The sequence below is a fragment of the Pleurodeles waltl genome, chromosome 3_1 (assembly GCF_031143425.1).
Source record: "Pleurodeles waltl isolate 20211129_DDA chromosome 3_1, aPleWal1.hap1.20221129, whole genome shotgun sequence".
NCBI classification, from domain to species: domain Eukaryota; kingdom Metazoa; phylum Chordata; class Amphibia; order Caudata; family Salamandridae; genus Pleurodeles; species Pleurodeles waltl.
The window spans coordinates 297,376,649-297,400,593 of NC_090440.1; positions in this window are offsets into that span (position 1 = coordinate 297,376,649).

Here is a 23,945-nt window from a genome sequence, read left to right on the forward strand (position 1 = left end):
TTAGACGGGTGGTCATGCAGGTCAGTTTTCACTTCCCATCACTGCCCGGCAACTCTGGCAGTAAAGGGCAGTGAAAACGGCAAGATGCCTCCTCATCACAGAAGATAACTTCCGTGGTAAGACGTCCGTCATTTCTTTCTTTTTTTTTTCAAAAACAAAATCCTGCTTTGGGATTTTGTTTTTGAAAATTAAAAGAAAAACAACTGTAAAGTTTGATGTATGGTCTATCAAACTTTCAATGCATTTCTGATCATTGGATGGCAGTTCCTGGAAATGCTTGATGTGTCCACTGACCTGACAGACATATCTAAATGTGGCACATGGAGTACTCTCAGCATGGTTGTCGTAAAGTACTCCGCCATGATGGCGAATAATACTCAGGCTTTATGTCATCCAAGAAGACTTTTTTGACAAGGGGCATAAACTGTCAAACCTTGATGACATATGGCAAAAACCTTTTGTTATAGTGCATTGATTGCATTGAGTCCCGGTGTATGATGCTGCCCGAAATTATTTCCCCAAAGACAGTGAGTCCTGAATTCTGTTGTTGGTGTAAGGGAGAAAATATATATATATTTTTTTGCAATTTTGCATTCATTCATAGAGTGTAATCCATCCAAATAGCTGTGCAATATGAAATCTAGGCCCGTATTTATACTTTTTTTGCGCCGCATTTGCGTCGTTTTTTGACGCAAAAACGGCGCAAACTTGCAAAATACCATTGTATTTTGTAGGTTTGCACCGTTTTGCGTCAAAAAGCGGCGCAAATGCGGCGCTAAAAAAAGTATAAATACGGGCCCTAATTTTTTTGATCTTCTGGAAGAAATCAGAGTAATTGTTTGCTATATATCCATGAATGTAGTAGTTGAGGAGGAAGTAGGGACTGCTCAATTTGATAAAAATCTCTTACACTTGGATTTTGAAGTGCAGTGCTTTCGCAGGTATAATATTGTTTTTTTTATTTTTATAGGATGATGATAAGATATATTGAGTACTTTATTCAGGTACTCATTAATAATGCCTGACAAGTTCCTGTCTTTCCATCATCTGCCAGCTCAGCTCCACAGTTCTTAGAATCTTTGCTAAGAACATTCTAATTTCCCAGCTGAACAGTCTAATGTTCCAGCAAGAGAAACAGCCTAGTTGCTGGGACAAAAATAAAATCATACACCATCACACATAGAATATAACACATCGCTTTTCCCCAACAAAATGAAACAGACAAAACAAAGTGATAAAACATATTACAAAATGCATAAGATATTCAGGTAAAAGAGTACAAATGTATTTGTACCTCTGAACATATATAATCATCAAGTCTTCTTGGTATCATCGTAATTCAGGTGACTGGTTTCTCCTTGGTCACCTTCTCAGATGCACTTCTCAACCGAGACCATTCATGCTGGTCTCATTCATTATAAAATGACCATTCTCACATCACATCAATAAGTCATTTATTTTCTTTCACAACCTCTCTCTAGGGGTTCTGCACAGCTTTGTGTGCTCCCCACTCTCCAGGACCTTTGACCATTTAAGGTGAGGGGGGCTGTGGTGTCAATGATCAAGGCAAAAAGACCCATCCAGAAGCTCCAATTTGTAGTACAAAGGTGGTGCTTGGGGGTGTGCCTGCTTTGATGAATACTGAGGAGGAATGATGTGAGGGGGGAATGAATGCATTGTATGATGTGTTGTATTTTGAACATTAAGCAATGGGGCAGCTTGATGAGTGATAGGTCTTTGCTAGCAAGCATTGGCACAACCAATATGTCTTGCCTGTGCAAGGAATATTGGCTTTGTCCGTTTTCTGTTTACCCATGTTGCACAGCAGTGAGATTACTGTACAACATGGCTGGAAATAAAGGAAAAAAACTCTGTGAAGTGGTCACTGCTGTCCACGTCATAGCACTTTTTATGTTCTTTACTTTAAGTCATGCTGTACAGCAGTGCTACAGGTGTACAACCTGGCTGACAAATACAATATCTATCCTGAAGGCAATACCTATTGGCTTTGCCAATGCTTGTTAATCTTTGCATTTTGTTTCAGTGTATATTGACCTTGATACTTCCTTACTCTTTCAATTAACAAATCATGTTCAATTCTTTGCTGATTTGACATTTCCATCCAAGTTGGCACTGCCATTGTGCACAGCACTCTCCCTTTCAACAGACAGAAAGAAGTTTCTGCCGTAGCAGAAAGCGGCGAGGTTCTATAACTCCATAACATGTTCCAAATCTGTTTTCTCCAACACACATTACTTGATACAGCCAGCTTTAAGATTCACGCCCAACACACAATTAAAACATTTAATAAAACCATTTCCCATGGGTATGCTGGTGACTTGTGATGCTTAATTCCCACTTCTTGAGGAAAGATTTTAAACTCCTCTGACACAAATTGTCAGCCATTGTTGATAATAATCACTCCAGGCCAACCTTCCCTTCTAAAAATGTGTTCACCAAAAAAAATCATATTGGCAGCCTTCACTTCTTTCATAAAAGCTACTTCTGGGCACTTTGAAAAGTAATCTATCATTACTCTGAAAATGTATCATTGGTCCCTAGACATTCAAATGGTCCATATATATCCATGGCCACCTTTTCCGACACACAGTCAGGAAAAGCTACCAGACCTATAAGTGTCTCCTGCAAAGTGTGGGGCTGATTTAAGAAAAGTGGTGCTGTGCCCAGTGCAGCGCCACTTTCTTTGCACCCCTTAGGGCCCCTCTACCGCCACCATGTGTGCACCGTATTTAAAATACGGCGCACCATTGCACAGTGTAGGGGGAAATAGTGCCAGAATTCATGATAGCGCGTGTAAAAAGCCACATTAGTGCTGCCTTAGCATACACAAAGATGCTATGATGGTGGTTGGTGGTGCTAGGGCCTCTTAAATAAGGCCCTGTGTGTTTTGTCACTACACGTACAGGGTATGCAATTTCAAACAAATCTTGCAATCTGCTTATTCAAGACTGGCTACCAAAAATCAACACCGGCCTTTTGCTTCATTGCTGGCATGTCTCCATGACCTTCATGAACACAAAATGAACAGCATCTGACACAATTTACTTGCCACAACACACCTATAATTCCTTCTCACATTACCATCCTCCACTGATAGCTGCAAGCAAATTGGTAAGCACTCGCAGGTTTTAGGAAGGATGTAAGGCACTTGGACTATAGGTGTAATTGTAACTGATGTTAGGCACTGGACAGGTCCAGAGCGGTGAAACATCTGGCTCCTCTCGCACACATCAACATCTCATTCATACAAGATGCCAATCTATCCATAGACTCTAAGGCCCTCATTACAACCCTGGCGGTCGGTGATAAAGCGGAGGTAATACCGCCAAGAGGCCAGCAGTAAAACAAATGGTACTATGACCATTTCGGAAACCGCTAAGACAGACAGCCACTTTAACACACCGACAGACATTGCAGTAGCAACAAGCACTGTGGCGGTAACCGCCAACAGCCAGATGGAAGACAATGTTCAGTCCATTGTATTACAACAGGCCTATCTGACACCTTTTCCAGGGCGGTACCAACAACATCAAAAGCATGGCGGAAACAGTACACAGAAGGCAACGGACTCACCTCTGGAGACTCAAGGAAGAACCACGACACAATGGAGCCCGGGTTGCACATCTTCCCCATGCTTGTACCCCTCTTAATGCACTACGAACAGCAACGCTGGCGAAGACGACCACGGTGAGTACTGTCGCCTACCACACAAGGGAGTGGGGAGGAAAAAGAGAGTGGCACACACACACAACACCCCCACCCCCAACACCATACACACAAACAGATGCAGTAACATTAGATATACACCCCATAACCCTCAGGAATAATGCAAGGACAAAAATTATTGATTAAAGTGAGTGTAATAACATAAAATACTAGAAAACCGTGCTTCAAAATCAAAACAGTATATACATATATACAAATGGAGGGACACTGCCCAGTCCCTAATGTCTGTGGACCACAGGGCCACATCACATAGGTCAAGGCCCCACTTGACTCCTGCAACAGCGCAGAGAGAACACTGCAGGGGCATAAGGTCAAAAATTCACAGGCACCTCAGGGGTACAGGGAATGGGGGAACCTCAGCCGGAAGATGGTACAACACCACTGGTCCTGGAGGAGGCTACATGCCCTGTGCAATGTCCTGGGGAGTACAAAGCCACAGTCTCTCAAGTGGGTGGTTTGCCCAATGTTTGGTCCTGGGAGTACAAAGCTGAAGTTTCTCTAGTGGGTGGTTTGCCCGCTGCTTGGTCCTGGGGAGTGTAAAGCCGCAGTCTCTCAAGTGGGTGGTTTGCCTGATGCTTGGTCCTGGGAGTGCAAAGCCACAGTCTCTCTAGTAGGTGGTTTGCCCACTGCTTGGTCCTGGGGAGTGCAAAGTCACAGTCTCTCAAGTGGGTGGTTTACCCACTGCTTGGTCCTGGGGAGTGCAAAGCCACAGTCTCTCTAGTGGGTGGTTTGCCCACTGCTTGGTACTGGGGAGTGCAAAGCCACAGTCTCTCTAGTGGGTGGTTTACCCACTGGTTCTGGAGGGAGCCTTGTGTCCAGTGTGCTTCATCCTGGAAAGGAGCGGGTGAGTGGATGACTTCTCCACTGGTTCTGAGGAGGGCATTGTCCCCAGTGTGCTTCATCCAGGCAAGAAGGGGGTGAGTGGATGGCTTTTTCACTCTTTCTGGAGGGGGCCTTGTGCCATGTGATGCAGCACTTGGGGAGTGCAAGGTCACAGTCTCTCACCTGGGTGTCATACCTACAGGATTTGCAGGGTCCATGATGTACTATAGCCCATGGAGGCAGGACTACACATTGCCTGTCAGTGGTGACGGCTGCTCAGTAGTGACAGTGGCAGTGCTGGTGTTGGGGATGCCAGTGGTGGGAAGAGGCTCCAGCCCTTCCCCTGCAGCCTCTGAAGGCTGCCCACTGGGGCTCCTGCTGCTGGCAGTGGTGCTGGTGGGGGCTGCTGGTGGCAGTGCTGGTGGGGGTGCTGGTGTCCGGATGCCAGTTGTGGGGGGAGGCTCCAGCCCTTCCCCTGCAGCCTCGGACGGCCGCCCACTGGGGCTGCTGCTGCTGGCACTGGTGGTGGTGGTGGTGCTGGTGTTGGGGATGCCTGTGGTGGGGGTAGGCTCCAGCCCTTCCCCTGCAGCCTCGGACGGCTGACGTGCCATGGTTGGTGGTGGGGGCTCAGAATCAGTCCCAGCACCAGGCCTACTGGCCTTCCTGCCTGCAGGTGAAGGCCCCTTGGCAGCTGGTGGTGCCTCCTTGCCCTTCCCCATAGCAGCTGGTGGTGCCTCCTTGCCCTTTACCTTGGCAGCTGGTGCAGTCACACTGTCAGTACTGATGGCTAGATCCCTAGAGCCTCTCACACCTGCAGTAGCTGCCGACACTACTGTGGCCGTGGACTGGGTGGCTGAGGTGCTCGTCTGGGTTCTGACCACCATGGGCCGACGTGAAGGATGGTGGGGAGGGGTAGGGAAGAGGTCAACGGTGGAGAGGAAAAGCTTCTTAGAGACACTGGGTTGGGAAGAGGGTGAAGGTTTGGGAGTGGAGGAAGAGGGAGTGGTTTTAGGAGGTGTCTTTCTGCTGTGTTTGAGTGCAGGTGCACAGGCTGGATTCTGTTGTGAGGTGGATGGCTGTTGGGTGTCTGAGTGCTTGCGTTTGTGTACTTTGGGAGGAGGGGGCACAGACACAGTGGTAGAAGACACAGGAGACGTGTGCATGGATGTGGTGGTGGTGACTGCCAGTGAGGGGTGTGTAGTGATAGGCGTGATGGTGATGGGGTAGTGGATGAGGATGTAGTGCATGCAGGTGTGAATGTAGATGCTACTGGGAGGGTGGTGGATAAGGAGAAGGAGGGGGACACAGTGGAGGCAGTGGATGTTGGTATGCCTGCATCTGGATGGTGTTTGTGTGAGTGCCTGTGGGATGATGTGTGGTGCTGTGTTTGCCTGAGCCACTCCTGAGTGTTGTCTTGGGTGCATGCTGGTCTGAATGTGTGCTTGGGACAGGTTGGAGTTGAGGGGAATAGGACTGGGTAGAGGAAGTTGGAAGTGGGAGGCTAAAGACAGGGACAATGGCTGCCATCAGGGTGCAGGTGGGTGGGAAGAGTGTTCCACATTTTGGTGGCGAGGTGTGAAAATGATCTACCGCCGGTTGTAGTTCTGTGGATGCGTGGGACGGTTGCGTGGGCGAGGGCAGCCAAGCAGAGATGCCAGGTCTGGGTGTAGAAGGAGAGTCCTTTGTTGTTGAGGTATTCTGGTACGGTATTGTGCAGTGCTTTGTAAGCATGAGTGTAAGTGATTCTCTTGTTGACTGGGAGCCAGTGCAGTGCACGTCACAGGGACTGTTTGGGGGTGGTTCTCCCTCTGCAGGAGGAGGGGTGCTGGTGGCCTGTTGTTCCTGTGGCAGGGCCTCCTGTCCACTAGCAGCAGCGGAGGTGGAGAGCTGTTCATCGGTGTGGCTAGTGTCAGGGGCCCGGTGGTGTGCCACTGCCTCCCTCATGGTGTTGGCCATGTCTGCCAGCACCCCTGCAATGGTGACCAGGGTGGTGAGGATGTCCTTCAGGTCCTCCTTTATCACCAGGTACTGTCCCTCCTGCAGCCACTGGGTCTCCTGCAACTTGTCCAGTATGTGGCCCATCATCTCCTGGGAATGGTGGTATGCTCCTAGGATGTTGGTGAGTGCCTCCTGGAGAGTCGGTTCCCTGGGCTTGTCCTCCCCCTGTGGCACAGCAGTCCTGCCAGCTTTCCTGTTTTCCTATGCCTCTGTCCCCTGAACCCTGTGCCCACTTCCACTGACCCCAGGTCTCTGATCATCCTGTGTTTGTGGGGTGGCCTGGGGCCCCTGCAGCGTTGGACACACTGCTGATTGACGTGTCCTGGGTACCGAGGTATGGGCCCGCTAGGTGGGTGCTGTGGTGGAGTTTCCTGAGGGGGGAGGCTCTGTGGTGGTATGGCACTGTGCCTGGGTTACCGACTGTCTGGAGATCTCTGATGGGCCAGGTTGGTCATCCAGATCCAGGAGTCCAGAGCTGCTGTAATCACTGTAGGCCTTTTCTGTAGGGGGACTGGATGTTGCTGGAACCTCCTTTTCGGTGACGTTGTGTGGGGTACCTGTGGGGATGTAACTGCAGTGTTATTGTTTCTACGTGTGACATCTTGTGCATGGGTGTGTTGCCCTGTATGGTTGTGATTGCCCTGTCAGCTTTGCCTTATGTGAGTAGTGATTTTGTGGGCTAGGTGATTGTCTCTAATGTGCATGCTTTAGTGATGGGTGTTCATTCAGGGCTGTGAGTGATGTCCATGCATTAGTGGTGCATGCAGGGCTTGGTATTGGGATGGGTGGGTTGTGATGGTGGGGTGTATGTGAGGTGGTGGAGGATGGGGGTGAGGGTAGGGTGGGGGTATGTGATGGCATGCAGGTAGGGGGGATAATAGTAATAGAGATTTGACTTACCCAGACTTAGTCCAGTCCTCTTGCTACTCCTGCCAGGTCCTCAGGATGCAGTATTGCCAAGACTTGCTCCTCCCATGTTGTTAGTTGTGGGGGAGTAGGTGGGAGTCCACCGCCAGAACTCTGTACAGCTATCTGGTATCGTGCAACCACAGAACGCACCTTACCACGTAGGTCGTTCCACCTTTTCCTGATGTCATCCCTTGTTCTGGGGTTCTGTCCCACGGCGTTGACCCTGTCCACGATTCTCTGCCATAGTTCCATCTTCCTAGCAATGGATGTCTGCTGCACCTGTGATCCGAATAGCTCTGGCTCTACCCGGATGATTTCCTCCACCATGGCCCTTAGCTCCTCCTCTGAGGACCTGGGGTGTCTTTGTGGTGCCATGGGTGTAGTGTGAGTGGTGTGTGTGAGGGTGTGTGGGGTGATGTGTTGGGGTGTGTGCTGTAAGATGCGTGGATGGTGTATGGGTGATGGTGTTCTGTGGCTCTGGTTCTGTGGGTGGTCTTGATGTGTCTCTCTCCCTCTCTCAGTTGTCAATTTATTTGAGTCGTAAAGGATTGTGGGTAATGTGTGTGTGTGTTTTATAGTGGTTTGGGTGTGTGAGTGTGGTATGCGTATGTGTGTCAGGTATGTGTACTTTGAATTGTCCAATGTGGTGTTCTTTTGTATGAGTGTGTGTATTTTGAGCGCAGCGGTATGTACCGCCAATGGTTTACCGCGGTTGAATGTCCGCTGCGGTGATTCGTGGGTCATAATGTGATGGGTGTAGTTCTGTTGGCGTAACGGTGTGGGTTTTGGTACTACCAGTTTGTCACTCACCTTTGGGCTTGCAGACTTGTGTGTGTGTCTGTATAGTGACAGATTGCTATGTGTGGGTCATAATATGGGTAGCGGTAAACCCCCGCGGTGGCGGTTTGTTGGCGGCAGTCGGCATGGCGCTAAGCGGGACTTACTGTCAGTGTCATAATGAGGGCCTAACTCTGATACCTGAGTTCTACACACATGCATGTGTTGCCATTGGTTTTTATGCTAATGCGATTGGACTCAGCCATTCAGAGACTTTAATCAGTTCAATCACACCATTGTCAAATAACGGCTGCAACTCCTCCCTTAACTGCCCTTTCAAGGCAAGTGGAACATTTTAAACTTTGTGCACTCGGTTAAGACACCCTTTATTAGTATGATTTTGTGTTCAAATTTCTTTAAACACCCTAATATCTTTTCATATAAATTTGGGAAAGCCAAGCTCCATTCATTACCATCAATTGACACAGTAAGCGGTGCTTGATTAGGATGAACTGGTCTCATATAATTCCCACTGCTCAGAGATCTCGCCATCCTAACAGTGTCCATTTTAACCACAAGAACCTTGCCCTTTGCTCTATCCCAAATATATAATTCTGTAGTAAAATGGCCTAGGATAGGCATTTTGTTTACACAATATTCCTTGGGTTCTAGGTCAATGGCATAGAACTCACACTCCTTCATTTTTCCCCATATCGATATGTCTATCAAAGTAAATGTTGAACATGAATCAGCCCAAACTTGCATTTTCTTACTATTCATTCTGACCATACATTTTTGGGGGTGATATACATTGTTCTTTACTTTAGAGTCATTTGCATATTGTGGCTCCACTCCACACACCACCAACATTTCAACCTCATCTTCTTTATCCATGTTGGCCTCATTTATGTGTTGCAATGTTTCATATTCACTAACAAGATTCCCTACCTTCCTAGTACTACAATTAACAGACATTTTACACATCCTAGAAAAAGACCCCAACTTCTTACATCTGTAGCATTTGACCCGGAAGCAGGATAATTGCTTGCTTCAGCAGTGTTTTTCCTGCTACCACATCCATAGCACAGTTTCTTCTTTTCCATCTCTTGAGAGTTTACCTCAGTCATGTCTGCAAATCCATTTTTAGCCCTTCATGTGGATTTTTGCAATGCATTTACATCACACATTTCACAATGTTCAGAAACCTTCTTTAGACGATGTGCTGCTTAACTCCTTAACGTAATGGAAAGTATTCACCATGTGTCTCGAAACACCTATTGTGCTTTCCAACGTGGGTTTTTTCAGTGCGAACAACTTTTCCAGAATCTTTAGATTATTTATTTTATTGATTAATTGGTCCCTTATAATTTCATTACATAAGCCCTTAGATTTACATGAAATAACCAATCTTCTCAAAACTGCCACATATTGCTCATTGCTTCCTCTTGCATTAGGCGCAAAAACAAATTGTGCCTCTTGACCTCAATACTTACTTTAATACCATAGTTCTTTTCTAATGCTTTTAAAGTACCTAGGTATTCACCTTCAAACACCTCTTCGGCAATAGAACCTGCATCCAAATTTCTGTTTTCATCCAAATGCATCGATAAGGTTTTAAGAACCTTTCTCACTTTCATGCCCAAACAATTTTTTAACCAGGCTGACTTCCTTTTTGCAATGGAACACATTGCGTCCTGTGGCCTCCAAATAGGTATTGAAGGTCTCCTTCCAGTCCTTCCACACCATACATGGAAGCCCCGAGTCTTGTAAAAATATAGGAGGTGCAGGTATGAATTGCATTGCCATGTCTGTTAATTAAACAAATATTTCCCTGCATGTACCCAGAACACTTCCTTCCAATGAAATCCACTTCCTTTAAGCGCAGAGGTTAGCTCCCACAACAGTTAAAAGTGGAGTTGATGTTTCTCCAATAGAGTTTTCTCCGGGGTAGTTTTAACCTCCACTTTCTGAACTTCCTTTCACTGCTCCTTCCTATCGAAGCTCAGGTGAGAGAAAATGTCACCTTCACTGTCTGATGGCCACACTGCTCCCACAGTTATACCTCAGATGCCTATTTGCCATGGAAATCACAGGGCATTTAGTATGTACATGTGACATCTCAACATCCAGCTGCCAGGCCTGAGGTTTGATTCATACCTCCAACTCCATTATGTAAATTTAAAATTCTATTTGTTTTAATTAGTAATTTTTGTAATATATTTTTAATCCAATGTATTGTTTATATATTTATTTTTTATGTGCATGCACCATCCTAAATGTCCAATGCACACATGCTCGGTGCTGGTCACTCACTGTATGGTATTTGAACAAAATGTTGAATAAAAAATATTGAGTTGCACAAATATCACGTTTTAATATTGTGACACAGAAGTATCATGAGCAAAAATATTGTTAACAGAAATATCGTTGTTTTAAGGTAAGAAATGTTTTTTAAGTTTATTTCTGTTTAGATGATGTTTTATTTGTATATGTTTTATTTTGGTGTACTGGTTGCTTTTAAATATGGTTTGGAATTGTAAGTTATTTATATTTTTAATTTAGTTGTAAAATAGTAATTTATAGTGTTGTAGCGAGTTGTGAGGTTTGTGGGTGTACAGGGTCAGAAGTAAATTAAGTTTTTTTAATGAATATTAATTATTTTAGAAAGTGTGTAAATTATGTCAATATTATTTTTTCAAGTTGCATTTTAAGTGAATGTTGGGTTTGTAGGGGCATAGGGTGGGAATTTTATTAAGTAATAATTTATTAATTGTTCATATTTGAAATATTACTTATGCAATTGTTAATTAACTGTGTAAATTGTGTAATTATTATATTGGTTTAATTTAGATATGTTATCTGTTCGACTCTAGTGTGGTGATTTAATGAAATAATCATTAAATATATTTTTTGCATTTTAATTATTAAAAATATGTTTCATTATTTTAATTGTTTAACTGTTTTTTAATGTATATATTTAGTTTTATGTTCATAGTTTTATAACTTCATGAAATTGATCAGTGTCGTAACATAAGTTATGTTTTTGGAGTGAAGTACTTTCCCTACTCTTCGGTAGACTGGAGTGGAAATAGTAAATTTTATCACTCCTGAGTCTAAAGTTTTCCTTACTGTTGCACTGACTGGAGTCAGAATAGTAAATGTTAACCATCCTGATTCTAACGCTTTGTTACACTGACTGGAGTGGAAACAGTAATTTATGCCCCTCCTGAGTCCATTATTGTGGGAAAAATGTACTGATTGCCCCTCACTTTTTGCCTCCATTTTTCACTCATACTGGTGTTTTCCTGACTCTGATTGTGCCCTCGGCACTGCTAAACAGTCACAGGGCTTGCACTCTTATTAAAATGGTATATGCAGATTAGGCTAATTATAATTGGCTGTATCAACCTACCTATAAGTCCCCAGTATATGGTAGGGCATGTAGGTTTAGGGGCCTAAGAATAAATAGTATTCCCATAGGTGCACTGCTGTCATGCCCAGGGTCATTTTAAAGCCAGCCTGACTTGCTGGCTGCCAACCAAAAAATCGACTTTGGAATTAAAAGTAATTCCATAGTCCTAGGCTACCATATGTTTTACATTTGTCACCGCTAAGGTATGCCCTAAGTGACCCTATGGTTGGATGCAGTGTAACTATAGGAAGGGACTGTATAAAAGATGATTTATGAGCCCTGGTGAGGGAAAAATAGCCAAATTTGTTTTTCCCCTGTGTAGTCAATGGACTCCATAGGTTAGCATGGAGAAACTTTATTTTAAAATAATAGTCTTATTTTCCATCAGAAGGAGCTAAATATAGCAAGATTGGTATCAGATTAAAAGTTACAATAAATCCTAGAACTTGCCACTGTTGAATATAATATAACGTGAACAGTGAAAGAGTTTTAAAACTCCTGCTAAAAGTTACCAATTTCAGCCCTGTAGGGCCCTTCCCTGATTGGTCATTCTTGGGCAGCCTGTGCCAGGCTGCCTTCATGAGGTGTGAAGTGTCCTGGGCTGAAACAAAGGAAGCATTTGGTGGGGGGACATCTGCCCCAGCGGACGGATGGTAGAACAAGATGTGGAGAGCAGTCAAACTGGACTTCAAAGGAGGGAAGGACATTTAGGACAGCAACTGGACCTCTCCCATGTCCTGCAGCCCCACGCAGCCAGGATAGCCCTCTAATTATATTAAGAGATGGGCTGGAAAGGGGTTTGTAAAGGGAAAGTTGGCCATACCAGTGGGTGGACTCAGCCAGATCTAAACTCTAAGATTTTTGCCACCTTGGATTTTGGTGGAATGTTGCTCCCTGGGATTGATTTTTGCCACACTTCCCAGGAAGAGTTCACTCAAGATGGTGATGGCCTGCACATGACTGGACAGGAGCATCCCCCTGCCTTTCACCACAGTATCAAGGATAAATATGGCAGAGCTGCCACACAATCAAGATCCCGTCTGGAAAAAGAGAGGAAGAAGGACTGCCCTGCTGGACCCCTGGCCTGCACCTGCACACTGCATTCAGAAGTACTGCACCAGCTTCACACTTTGGGCTTCAATAAGAAAAGGGCTTTGCCTTATTACTATAAACTCAGGAAGTGACATCCTGTAAGCAATTAGTAGAAAAGAGCTGAACAGAGTCCCCTTCATCAAGTTCTGCACAGATAGCCCAGCTCACCAGGGACCAGTTGCCATTTAAAGATTTTCATCAGGTGCATTCTGGGAGTTGAAGTCCTAACCCCCAAAGAGAAACTCAAAGCTTCTGGAATGTTGGGGTGGGTTGTGGTCACTTGAAGGACCTTAAATGTACTTTTGGAAGAAGATCCAGAATTTTGGAGAAGTATGGAGAAACTTTGAAAAAAGTTCCATAAATGGACCGACCCAATGGCGAGAGTCAAAATGGCCAACATCGAAAACGACCCGGCCTAACTTGCAGGTTCATCCTGCTCAAAAGCTTCGGAGCCCCAGACTTCCAGTATTTGATTGGGGGCTCGCGGAAAGGCAATTCAATGATGTTGCATCGAAATTGGCTTGATGAGGAGGATGGTCTGACATCAGGGAAGAAAAGATAAAAGTTTAACCAAGGCCTCCCGTGCTGTCTATGCAAGGTGGGCTCCATCTTATCCCAGTCGGAGGAAATGTTCCCAAAAAGAGACCAATCTGAACCTAGAAACTTGACTGAGGCTTCCAGTGCCTCGTATCCAAAGTGGGCTCCAGCAAGGTCAGCGTCAACTTGTGACTTCATCCATGTCGAAGAGAAATTTTCTAAGTTTGAAGGTTAAACTTTAACCAAGGCCTCCCACTCAGTGTAGCTGAGCAGAGCTCATTGTGATCTGCCTCAAGTTTTTTAATTTACCCTGGTCGATTGCAACCAGATGCCCAGAGTGGCACTTTGGATTTCTAAGGGCTAGAAAACATTGAAGGCCTCATAACGAGGCTGCCAGTCTTGAGACCGCCAACCTAGCTGTGGGGTCAGCACTGCTGCTGCTGTGGGGGTCTGACCGCCACATTAAGACCCTACACCTCCTGAGGTCAGTGTTCCACCATTTCTGCCAGGATCGGTGATCTTGATGGGTTGACAGCGGGTGGAGGTCGCAATCAGCCAGGGTGGCACTGCATGCAGTGCCACCCTGCTGATTACGACCTCGTTCTCTGCCAACCTTTTCATGGCGGTTTTACCACCATGAAAAAGCTGGTGGAGAACAGGTGCAGGAGGCCACAGGGGGGCCCCTGCACTGCCCATCCACTTGACATGGGTAGTGCAGGGGTCCCCCTGCCCAGCACCATTGCAATGTTCACTAGCAAAGGTGCTGGTGCACCCTGCAGGTGACAGTATTGCCACTGGCTCGATTTTGAGCCGGGGACAATGCTGCCACAAGTTTGTCACTAGGCTGACAGGCAGGAATCTCAGTTTCTGGCCATCAGCCTAGCAGGAAACTCATAATAAGTCTGGTAGGGTGTTTGCCACTGCGGCGGCAACCAACTTGTCAAAAGTTTGGCAAATGGATGTTCCCATCCACCAAACTCATGATTTGGCCCTTAATCTTTAAAAAATCATATTTCCAGTTCCCTACTTTGGATTTTTTCATCGTTTTGGTTTCCTTTTAAGGATAAATATATAATCTATTTTTATAAATTGGTGTGAGTTTTTAATTGTGTTTTGAGTTTTACTTTACTGTTTTGTTGATATTAAATGCTTTACACACCTGTCTCCTAAATTAAGCCTAACTACTTGTGGCCAAGATACCAAAGGTTGAGCAAGGATTAATTTATTGAGGACTTGACTTGACCTAGTGGGGGTTTATGGCCTAATGCTAGGTGTAGGTACCTACCTGCTCTTACCAATAATCAACTTTCAAACAATTGCTTTCCCTACTGTTGCACGGACTGGAGTGAGAATAGTAAATTTTACTCCTCTTGAGTCCAACGCTTTCCCTACTTTTGCACGGACTGGAGTGTGAATAGTAACCTTTACCCCTCCTGAGGTCAATGTGTTTCCTACTGTTGCATAGACTGGAGTGGGAATACTGAATTTTACTTCTCCTGAGTCCAACCCTTTCCCTACTGTTGCACAGTCTGCCACATGCCCCTGCATTTCATAGAATGTTTACCCCAGGAGAAGGCAGCCCCCGGGGCTGCGAGAAGCCACACCGTCCCCTGCATGTCATTGAATATTTGTCCTGGGGATGTGGCATTCCCCGGGGCTCTGAGAGGGGAAATGCCCCCCACTGCACACATAATTTGTTTGGCCCCTGGAAGGTGTCAGTCGATGGGCACAGGTAGGCCTAGCAGGCTGATCCTATTAAAATAATTAAACCCCAGGAAGATGGCTGTCCCCGGGACTGTGGGGGGCATGTTGCCCCCCACATTTCATTGAATATTTGCCATGGGGAGCTGGTGGTCCCTGGTGCTGTGGGGGGGGCAACTGGCCCCTGCATTTCTTTGCATATTTGCACCAGGAGGGTGGTGGTCCCCCGGGCTTCAGGGAGCCACGCACCCTCCCACACACATAATTTACTTGGCTCCAGGGACGTGGCAGTCCCAGTAGCATGGGTGGGACTTTTTAAATTTCCCCACAATTCACCAATTCATCACAAATTTGCGTAAAAATATATTTTTTTAAAGTGCTTTTTTGCCCTGGCGAGGTCCCTCTCTGCACCCAGCACCAGAGCTCAATGGTCAGGGTGTTCCTACTCTCGCCCCTTTTCTTTTTTTTTTATACCTATTTTCTGGAATTCAGGTGAAGCAGACCTCTGCAGATCTCTGCATGAGCTTGTTTTTGTTTTTTGCAAATCTTTCCTGCCTCAGGATATCTATATTTAATTTTCTTTTAATATCTCAAAAACTAATAAAAAGAATTACACCAAGTATTAAAAAGCACACTTTCTGTGTCTAAGAGCTACCTTCCCATCAAATGTGGTGTCATTTCATCTAGCAGTTTGGGCTGTAATCATGTGTAAAATCCCCACTTCAGAGAACACTTTTTTTTTTTTTTTTTTGGAAATTTCATGAATATTCGCAAAAGGGCCCCAAAGATATAAGCAATTTAAAAAATGTTTTTTAATGGAAACATGGTCCTAACAATAACTACCAATAAAGAAAATGTATATTTTTACTGAAAAAAACCCAAAGTTTACAAAGACGTTATAGTTAGGTTTTGAAGGTACTCGTACAAAGCCATAGAAATTCAGCAGTTATAGTTAGTTATTTCAAGTAACTATAACTCATGGCCTAAGGTAAGTATAACTCACCCCCGCCATGCAAAGTTTTCTGTTCAATGATTTGACTGCTGTTACCTTGATATTTTTATTGATGTTATAAAAGTTGTCATGAGTACTGTAATATCTGGGGTAAATAGCATAGCATAGCAAATACTCAAGTCATAGTTAGCTTAGGCTGCGAGCTGTAGTTACTTGAAATAACTCCAGCGATAACTGCTGAATTTCTATGATTTAGTACAAGTTAATTAAGAAACTAACTATAACATCCCTGTAATCCTTGTTTTTTAGTGAAATTTTAAGGTTTTATTAATTCTATTTCCTAACTGTAACGCCCATGAAACCTTTGTCTTTTTCTGTGAATGACTATGGTTTTCAACGTAAAGTAATTAGATTACATTAATTCAACCACCGCCATGCATGGTCTTTGGCCTTGTGCAGTGGAGGTTGATTACAAGGGTTGGCCTGTGGCCGGGCCCTGCCGCCAAGCCGCTATGACCACCCAACCCTGCAGCATGTACGACCTTTGGCTGTGTGCAGCTGGTCATAGGTGCAGGGCTTGCGGCCAAGCCCCTGTAGCCACCCAACCCAGCATACAACTAGACTAGAACCCACAACCTTGACTAGAACCCACAATCCTCAGTGTGACAGTTTGAAACCTTAACCGCTATGTCATGGTTGACTTGTTACACTACAGTATCCAGACATAACTATGGCTTTCAAACCACAGCTTTTCATAGTAAAAACAGTAAATGTTCCATCACTGAAAATGTTTAACATTCAAATACACTAGGGAATAAATAGACATGCAGCATGAGATACCAGGACTTGAACCTTCAACCTAATGAGTGACAGTCTAATAGATGTCCCGGGTGGCAACTTTATTTATTTTTTGTAAATTTGTTTTTGTTTTAAAGTTAGAGGACCATGGGGGGAGCCTCTAGGCCCTTCCAGTTCTAGCTGGCTCCCCATCTCCCACAGGAGACGGCATTGCTCCCACAAGCAATGGAGCTGCTTCAATAAGCAGCTCCCTGCTTGCAGGAGCAATGTTTTCATCTGGTTCCCTGCACGCATATTTTCATGCAGAGAAAACTCCACTTTCTGCAAGCTGAAGCTGTCGGAGTGGTACATTAGCGGTTGGCTTCAGCCAACCCGCCAATGTCATAATATGGAGGTAAGTACCCCCAGCCTGTTACCGCCATGTTACCATTGACCACCGGGGTCATACTGACCCCCTATTTCTTTTCAAAATCCCTGAGGGATTAAGCATGGAAAAAACACATTTTAGGACCCCCCCCTTTGCCTCGGCCCCTCTTGACAGATCCTCCCGAAACTTTCCAGATAGCAGCTGGCATGAGCGTAAAATTGTTTTGGAATATTTCATGAAGATAAGTCAACCTGCGCCAAAGATATAGGCAAGTAAAAAACACTTTTTCTATAGAAAATAGGTCCTTACTACAACTACCCACTGGCGACTCACTGGAAAAAAAAAACAAAGGTTACAGGTACGTTATAGTTCGGTTGACATTTTACCCATACAAAACCATAGAAATTCAGCAGTTATAGTTATACTTATAGTTATACTTATCTGAAGAAACTGTAAATTGTGCCTGGAAGTAACTTTTGTCAACGAGTTATAGTTTCGTACCATAAGTATAGATATGAGTATAACAATGACTGTGGAATTTCTATGGTTTTGTATGAGTAAAATGTCAACTTACGTCAACTTAACTATAACGCCCCTGTAACCTTTATTTTTTTCAGTAAAAAAAAAATTATATATATATATATATATATGTGTGTGTGTGTATATATATATATATATATATATATATATATATGTATGTATATATATATATATATATATATATTCACTGAAAAAACAAAGGTTACAAGATGTTAAAATTAGGAAACAGAATTTTTAAAAAAACCTTAGAAAATCACTAAACCAAAGATTACATGGGTCGTTATAGTTACGTTCTGCTTTTACATGAACAACACTATAGAAATTCAGCAGTTACAGTTATATTTATCTGAAGATATTATAACTCGTATAATGTATAAGGTAACCATAACTCACGGTCCAGCTATGCACAGTTATATCATCAATTATTATACTGCAAATTTTACAGTAACGTCATCAGTGGTGTTTCAAAAGATGTCATGAGTGCTGTAATATCTGGGGTATTCAGCAGTGCATGGAAAGGGCACGAGTTATAGTTGCCTTAGGGCACAAGTTGTTTTTTTAAAGTGAATATCTGTTTTTTTTAAGTTTATTACATAACTATAACATCCCTGTAACCTTTTTTTTTCAGTGAATTTCTCTTTTTTTAACATTGAGTAATTTTCATTACTATATGTTAATCTGATCACTTCCCAAACCCAGCCTAAACCCGACAAACCTTACCACCCAATAACCAATTCCTAGCCTAAGCCCTAAAAACATCTTAAACACAAAAACCCATATCCACCCTAAATCCTAAAACATCCCTGGCCACCCAAAAAAACATACTCACTCTGAACCCTAAAAATTCCCCTTGCCACCAAAAAAACATATCCACCCTAAACCCTAAAATTACTGTTTCCTCCCAGAAACCCATATTCTCCTTAAACCCTAAAATCACCCTTGCCTCCCAAAAACACATACCCACCATAAATCCTAAAATTATCCATGCATCCCAAAATCCCACATCAATCATAACCCCTAAAATTAACATTGCCACCTAAAATCCATACCCACCCTAAACTCTAAAATTTCCCTTGCCACCCCAAATCCATACCTTCCCTAAACCCTAAAATTACCCTTGCCACCCAGAAAACCAATACCCACCCTAAATATCCCCTTGCCACCCAAAACCAATGCCCACCCTAAACCCTAAAACTACCCTTGTCACCCAAAAGATTAAACCCAGCCTAAACCTTAAAATTACTATTTCCTCTCAGAAACCTATACTCTCCCTAAAGCCTAACATCATCCTTGCCTCCCAAAAACACATACTCACCGTAAACTTTTCAATCATCATTGCCACCCAAAAACCCATATCCACCCTAACCCCTAAAATTAACATTGCCACCTAAAATCCATACCCACCCTAAACTCTAAAATTCCCTTGCCACCCAAAATCCCCCCTGCCCCAGGGACCACCACTCACGGGCAAATATTTAAAATAAGGAAGGGTGTCCCTTTGGGACCACTGCGTCACGGGGACAACCACCCTCCAGGGCACATACTTAGTAATGATAGTGGATCAGTTTCAGAGCCCCGTTAGCCCCGGGGACCACCACCTCCAAGCTATGTCCTCATTGGAGGGGCCTCACATCCCCCCTCTTTCAGACACTGATGGCCCTGAGGACCGCCACCCCCCAGGGACGACTCCTGCTATGCCCAGGGGTGCCCACCCCAGGACATAGCTGTTTTCTGTGGCTTAGCTGCAGCCAAGCCACAGCAAACACTTTGAGTTGTGACAGTGGCACCTGTAAAGCAGCTCCCACTGTCAAAATCTGAAGCTTTCATCACGGTCCTATGCAGGCATGTGGGGAGCAGAGATGACATGCTTCAGCAAGCATGGAGCTGCTGTCCAAGCAGCTCTGTGCTTGCTGCAGCAATTGCACAGCGAGAGAAGATTTAAGGCCTCACCCGCAGTGTCGGGTAGCCAGTAAGGGTTTTTTAATAAAAAAATATATATATTTGAAAAGAAAAAATATATATAAATAGATAAATAAATAAGAACCGGGGTGGAGCCATTGAGGGCTCCCTCGCGGTCCCATAAAGCCCATAAAGTGCTAAACCAAAATAAAAAAATAAAAAAACATAGCTCAGTGTGAAGGTCACAGACCGTCATATTGAGCTTTGGGGGGTTGAGTCCAGCTGGACTCATTTCCTCCTTTAAAAAAAAATATATATTATAGTTTCTTATAATACATGCATTTCTTATTTTAAATCAAACACAAATATCCACAAATATCTCATTCTAAGTATATGAGATATTAAAGCCTAAAAAACTCTTTCCCTCTCACTTTCATTCTCTTTCTGTCTCTTTCAATAAATTTCTCCCACTCGCACACCACTCAGACACACACACACACACTCACAGACCCACTCAGACACTGATACAACCACTCTCAGAACCACTCAGACACTCACGCACCCATTCACAGACCCATTGACACCCTTTTTCAGCAACTCACACACCCACGCACACACTGATGCACCCACTAAAGCACTGTCACACTCAGACAGACAATCTGACAGCCACTCTCACCCCCAGATACACCTTCAAACACCTATTCTCACACACAGAAAGAACGCTGCCGACTCCCACTGCGCACAGCCAAAGGGCTGTGCACACCATTGGTATGGGTGGTTAGGGGGTGTTGGCTGCAGGGTCTGGCTGCGCAGCGGTAGTTGGAATAACATTTAGTAAACAAAATTGCTACATGTTAAAAAAAACACAGAAATTCACTGGAAAAAACAAAGGTTACAGGGACATAGTTAGGAAATATAATTTTTTTAAAGCATAGAAAATCACTAAAAAAACTAAAGCTTACAGGGAGGTTATAGTTAGGCTCACATATGAAATCATAGAGATTCAGCAGTTATAGTTAGTTACCTCAAGTAACTATAACTTGTGCCCTCAGGTAACTATAACTCTTGCCCTCGCCATGCACTGCTACTCACCCAACTAATTATGGCACGCTTAACAACTTTGATAACATCATTGATAATATCAGTGTAATATTTGCAGTACGATTTTTGCTGTGAAAACTGTGCATGGCAAGGGCCATGAAAAAAAATTTAAAGTATGAAATATGAAAAAAAATATATATATATTATTTTAATAGCAGTTTTAAGTTATATATCTGTAAATAAACACATATGTGTGTACTTGTTTAAATAAATGTATATTTATGTATTTATTTATTATTTAAATATATTTAATTTACATTAAATTACTTTTAGATGTATATTTAATGTTTATTAATTGTAACTATATATACTTTCAATCCCAATTTTTTGCCTATTTTATTAGATATTAATGTAAAACAATATTTTTTTAATGTTGTCCTTTTCAGTTTTAGTGGCCCCCCACATTGCTGCGAAAGAGTGTTTATGTAATTTGATGTCCTCTCATCATGGGAATTATGAATTACACTGATTTTGAGAAAAGGTCGCTCCAGCATCACAATACTTAAAATGTGAGCAGGTATGTCCAATTAAATGTCTATGGGCCAGATGTACAAACATGCAATTTTGCATTTCTTAAATAGTGACTTCATAGAAATCGCTATTTAAGAAATGCAAAATGCAATGTAGAAAGATACAGATTTTCTTTGCAAAATGCAAAACCAAGGATGGCAATGGGCAAAAGGCCCCCCTTCGTGCACCCCAAAAAAGGGGTGCACCTGTAGAGCACACACATGTCCAAGGGGCATATTGCAATTTTTTTGTAATCACCTTGAGGAGCTTTTTTTCAAATTGCACCTGGTTACCGCATGCTTCATGTTGGTGATAACTGCATCTCATAAATGCTCAAGTCGCATTTAGGATTCAGAATAAGGATCACAAATAGGAAATCACTATTTGCAATTTCCCATTCTGGGAATCACAAATTGTAGTTTCTACAGGGTAGAAATACCAATTTGCGATTCCTTAAATGGCTTTGTACATAAGAAAAGCCAATTTTGCATTTCTTAATGCCCAAAATACTGATTTGGACCATTGAGAAATGCAAAAGGGCTTTGTATATCTGGCCCTACATCTCTAAAGTGTTATTGACATTTGGTTTCTTGGCTGAGACACGCTTCATAAGACGTTTTTACAAAATAATGCCAATGTTGCCACACTTAATAAAAAAAAAGTGGAACTTTGCACTGTATTGTGTGGTAGAATGGAAACATTCATTAACATCTCCACCACATCTCATGCTCATACATGCTCTATAATAGACTTCCCTATCAGAATGAAGGAGCAAGAAAGCAATGCATTTATCTCTAATTGCGTTCAGTCCTTCAAGCGCATGCCTGTGAATTTTTTCGTAGAATTTTTCGCCATTTAGTACCTCCTCTTTACTTAAGGACCTAATCAAGAGGTATGAAGTACATTATAAACTTAGCAAGTTAGCATCAGACATCAGAAGGTGATGTTCATCCTCACCATAAGCTGAGTGCTTCATTTGTGACATCAGTGGGCACCAGCACTTATTTGCTGGTAAAATGATTTATTTTCATTGTCTTGCTGTGACAAAGATCAAGAGGAAGACGGAGAGAAAAGTGTGAAAGAATTAGGGAGCAAAACATAGAAAACTGGGACAAAGGAAAGAAGCATGGCAAAACATAACCTGCATAAGTGAGTTAAAATAGAAGGCTATTGAAAGAGTCATGAGATGTAAACAAAACTAGGCAGCATTGAGAATTGTGCACTTGGCAGATATGTCAAAAAGTCTTGAAAGGACTGTATTCAAATCTTAATCAAGGGCTCGCAAGGTGCTTTTTCATGTTTTTATATGCCATAAATATTTGTCGATAAATATTATAAATAATTTGCTACAGGAAAAAAGAAAGCATAGTGTCTGGCTGGCTGCGCTCTCAAAAGCTGCATCTTTATATTGAAGATGGCAAGTTTGTTCACAGTTAATAATCTATAAAAGGATGTTGCTGAAATAGAACAGGGCCTTGGAAAGCATGGGGCCTTTGGCTTAATGCCTTCAGCACACCTTCATGGCCACAATCCTCTAACCAACCACAATAATCATGCTTGCTGCAGCCATCATATTCATTGCCTTAACTTCAATGTCTTGTGGTAACATACCAAAAACAAAATTCCTGCATCATTTTTGCTTACATCAAATCTGTCACCACAAACAAGAAATGTTTTGTAATGTCCCAAAATGGCAAGCACAAATACATCTCTGTATCACTTTTGCCATCCACGCACTCCACTAGGCCATTCAGTGGGCTCAGCAACGTGCCTTGGTGAGGCCTCCAAAGCTGCACTGTCTGGAACTGCAATGCCTATTCTCTGTCACAGGGGCAGTAACACTACTGAGGCTGGAGATCTTCTCATTATCTCCTCCACTTGTCACTGTTTTCTGTAATCTGTCTGCATGTTCTCAATTGCATTGGTGACTTGCACCAAACCTTGTGCAACGTCTGCATTACAATATGCCATCTCTATTTCTATGGTCGCAGCACGTTGCAACAATAATTTTGTTGCATCCGTCAGGTGATGGAGAAATTTGGTAAACCCAACTAATCTGCCCACTAGTTGGTGATGTTGCCTATGGTGTGTGACATGGTACTGCTGCATTACTATGCAAAATTCCTTGATGGCATTTGTCATTTCCTTCAAATTGCCTGCTGTGACATTTTGCTTTCCTCCACTGGTGTATTCAGCTACCGGATACGATCTTTGATGTCAAATATGTTGTTATTTAGTGTCACAAAGTGAATGTCCATTGACTTCATGTGCTTACATTGTAGGCACTGCACCTTCAACATTGATGCCTCCAGACCTCCGAATACAGCTGAGCCGTTACCTTCCTCTGATGGCCATCTTACAGCCTCTCTATGCCTCATGAGGATTGCATTGGCCCTGGACAAGGGACTGTTGTCTGAGGGAGGGTCTATCCTCAGAAGTTGGTAGTGTCATGTCTTTTGAAATATCATCAGTCTCTACTTCAAAATCAGGGAGTGGAGTCACTGGTGTCCTGCCTCTGGCTGGTGCAGGTGTCGTGAGTGGTGGGGGCATGATATTACCATCCTCTGACAGTGGCAGAGTGTCCTCACTTTCTGCATTTAAAGTTTCTGCAGCATGTAGTGCAGGTATTTCTGTGACATTAAAGAAAAATAGTTTAGTTAAAGAAATTACTTGTGTGTCTCAGTTTACATTTATTGTTTGAAATAAAAAAAAGTCCCTGACATGGTGTTTGTACTTGTCATTTGCTATATTAATTTGCATGGGGCTAAACATTGCAGCATTAT